This window comes from Octodon degus, unplaced genomic scaffold, assembly GCF_000260255.1.
Source record: "Octodon degus isolate 3935 unplaced genomic scaffold, OctDeg1.0 scaffold00097, whole genome shotgun sequence".
NCBI lineage: Eukaryota > Metazoa > Chordata > Mammalia > Rodentia > Octodontidae > Octodon > Octodon degus.
This window is the reverse complement of record NW_004524673.1, coordinates 2890698-2894514: the sequence shown is the minus strand read 5'-3', so window position 1 is coordinate 2894514 and position 3817 is coordinate 2890698.

The window sequence follows — 3817 nt, the reverse complement described above, 5'->3', positions numbered from 1 at the left end:
TTTCTATTGTCTCCTTCTTTTTCATTGATACCTATTAGTCTCACATTGTTCATCTTTGCATCATCTTGCAGGTGATGGATTATTCTTTCCTGCACCCTAGTTGTTTTTAAGAGATCCTTTCTTACCTTTTCAGTAGCTGCACCAGCATCTTCAAGATCTGAAACTCTGTCTTCATTTTCACTTAAATGGTTTTGCAGGCTTATGATTGTGGTTTTCATTTCCTCTATATCTCTTTGACTCTGCTTCATGCTATCTATTTCTTTCCTGTATTGCTCATTCAAGGAATCCATCATTTTTCTAATCTCCTCTATTTTTTTATCAATATCTTCTTTAGAAGCAGTTATAATTTCTTTTACTGCAGTGTTTTTTTCAGCTTTGGTTTCCTCCCTATGTTTCTATAGTTGCTTCTTTACTTCAAATGCTATGAGTTCTGAGAATTCTTCTTTTATTTAATAAAAGATTTGTTCTCTGATTTCCTCTATATCTTTCTGCTGTTTCTTATTTATTATCTACGTTATTAATTCATGCATTTGAGCCGAGCTAGTGTCCTCCGCACTTGTTCTGGGTGTGTATTGGGTTTCCTCCGTATGTTTCTGCATTTGATTCTTTACTGCAGATGTTATTAATTCAGGGATTTCTTTTTTTATTTCCAATCTGAGTTCCTCTATACCTTTCTGCGGCTGTTTCTTTATTTCAGAAGCTGTTAATTCATTGCTTTCAGCTGTGTGATTTCCAATTTGTTCTGTGTTAGTGTCCTTTGCACTTTTTACGAATGGGGTTGGGTTCTGAGGTTGCATTTTGTTCCTTCTCGTCATTTTGTGTAGCACTGTCTTTTGACCTTTGTTGTAGATCTTCGTTGCAGTTATAACCTTAGCACGTACTGAAGTTCAGGTGCAGATTTACAAACTCTGGATTTATCCAGCTGTGCCCCACTTGGATCTGGCTGCTGTGCTCAGCTCCTTCCTGCTGCTACCCTTGAGGGTGAACCTGTTTTGTCCCTGTGGAAAGATGTTTTGCTCCTGGACTAGCTGGGTGGTTCTATCCTTTATCCTTTCTGTAGGGAATGCCAATGCAGGGATACACCCAGGCCTGTATGCCAGGCCTGAGCTGAGCCTTGAGGGGACAAAGTGAGTTGGGGGAAGATGCAGCTCTCCCACTCACTCACTGGGTCTGGGCTAGGACTGGCTCTGTGTGTTCCCGGAACGCTGCAGAAATTCCTATTGGCGGTCGGGGTGGGGGAGATGCTGTGGAGTGGTGGGGGCGTCCCAAGGGGGTGGGAGACTGTCTCACCCATGCTGCACCTGGGCTGGGACTGGTTGTCAGACCCACCAGCACAGGGTAGCTGAAAGCTCTCCCACACACTCACCGGACCTGGACTAGGACTGGGTCTTGCTTACAGTATTTTTAACTAAGATATTCATGATAGAATCTGGTGTCTTTTAACTTCTTCTCATTGTTCATAAGTCTGCATTAGTACTTCACTTTCTGCACTTTCTTCACTTTCAAATTCTGTATCAAATTTGAAGCTACTACCACTTCAAGTGCCCTTATCTATCTCCAATTTCCACAATTATTGCCTAATAAATTAGACATATAAGCTCCTCTCCAAATGTTGGATTTCCATTTTATGTGTCTTAAAGTTTGGGAAATAGGGGCCCAGCAAGGTAGCTCAGTAGACCAAGTACCTGCTTAGGCAAGCACAGGGATCAGGGTTCAATCCACCATATCCGTGCCATGCCAGCCCCACTACTGGGCATGCTGAGCTGCCACACTGAGTTCGGGTACGGTGTACATACTTGTAATCCCATTGCTGGGGAGGATGAAAACAGGAGGATCACTAGGAGTCCAAGATGCATAATGAGACCTTGTACAAATTACATTAAATAATAATACTACTAAATAAAAAAGTAAATCTTGAGAAATACAAGTGGTTATAGATATTCAAATATATTTATGTAAATGTGGAATTTACCTTAAAGCCTAGTATTGTAGACCTGAACTCCTAAAGGCCGGGACCTCCTTTGAAGGGGTGTTCTCTACTCAATTAATAATGTCTACTGCAATCGATATTACCCCTTTCTGTATCCTTTAGTCTCTGTCTGTCTCTTTGGTCTCGCTGCTGCTCCAAAAATTCAGTGAAGGAAATTTTATTTTTGTTTACCCTCAAGTGTATTCAGAATCTGACCATCTCTTACTTTTCCTCTGCTAGGACATAGATGCAAGTGTACAGCATCTTTTCCCCACCACTTGTCACAACCTCTTCCCTTGTCATCTAATTTTGTTATCATAGAACACCATTCTTGTGACAGCATGCAGTGATTTTCTTAAAGAAGCAACAGCAGCTGACATCGATGTCTGCTCATTCTGATCCAGACCCAGAGCCTCCATGCCGTGCTTCAAATAAAATGTAAATTACCACACTGCAACACTCACTATAAATGTTAGCATTGTTAATTTGGGCTGGATCATTCTTTATTGTAGAGGGCTACCCTGTGTAATAGTACCCTCTACTCGGTAGCTATCCGTAGGAATCACAGCCCATATTGCAACAATAAAAATGTATTCAGATATTTCTGTATCTCAGTAGAGTTGAGGCTCAGTGCCCTAGGGCCATTATTTCCTGGAACACAGTGGTGTTTGTTTCTTAAAACACAATGCAATATATAGTTGCACTTTCTCCTGTACTTCATCCTATTTTGTATATTTTCACTGACACACTAGAATTTGACCAAATATTATTCTATAGTCTTTCTTTTTATAGAAAATATAGTCAGTATTAGCTTAATTCTTATTTTACTAATTTTTTGTTTTTCTTATTGTCTCAGTTACTCTTCTCTCATTTCTGGAACAAATACCCAATGCTCAAAATGAAGGAAGGAAAAGTGTATTTAGCTCACAGTTCCTATAGGCTTCAGTCCATACTCAGCTGGCTCCAAGGTAGAGCACCACATGGCAGAGAGCAACCTTTCACGGAGGCAGCAAAAAAAAGAGAGTGGCAGCAGCTCAGGCAGCTAGCTAGCCTCTCTCCCCTCCTTATCTTGTAATGCAAATTACCTGCCCCAGTGCAAGTGCAGCATCCAGACCCACAATAATTAATCACAAACTCCAGAAGCCACCCTATGACTTCATGAGGTTTTGAGGGGACACCTATACACAAACCACAACAGTTACATTGGTGGAATTATAATATGATAGACAACTGATTTAAGTAGAAATATTATAGGCAGTCAGACAGGAATGGGCCTTGAAAAGTCTGTACAGTGGTTCCATTGCCAGTGGCCATGCAGATCCCGCCTCAGGGGCATGCTGAGAGGGTGACTGAGACTAGGTGTGTTTGGTGTGCCACTATAACCTCAGTATTTGTGAGACTGAAAACAGGAGGATCACTACATGAGTCATATCTGTGTAGTGAGACCCTGTAGACCCTGTGTTAAATACACACACACACACACAAAAGAGTGTCTGTAAAAAAGGTGCAAACCCATCACAACTGTGGCTGACGGCATCTCTGTTGGAGGCCAGGCCTCAATATAAAGATGGTCTAACCAGTCCTACATGCTTCCCACAAGGGCTAAGTGGTGACACCTGGTCCAATACTGATATCAGTCATCTCAGCTGGTTATCAAGACGCTTGGACCTATCCTTTTCTGAAAAGGTCTTTGTTCTCTCCATGCTGATTTGCTATGTGACTTGCTTCCCCACTAGATCAATATTGCTTAAGTAGGGGCTGGTGAGATGGCTCAGTGGTCTAAAGCACCTACTTAGAACAAGCTTAGCAAAGCACAGGGACCGCGGTTCAATCCCCCAGCACCACATG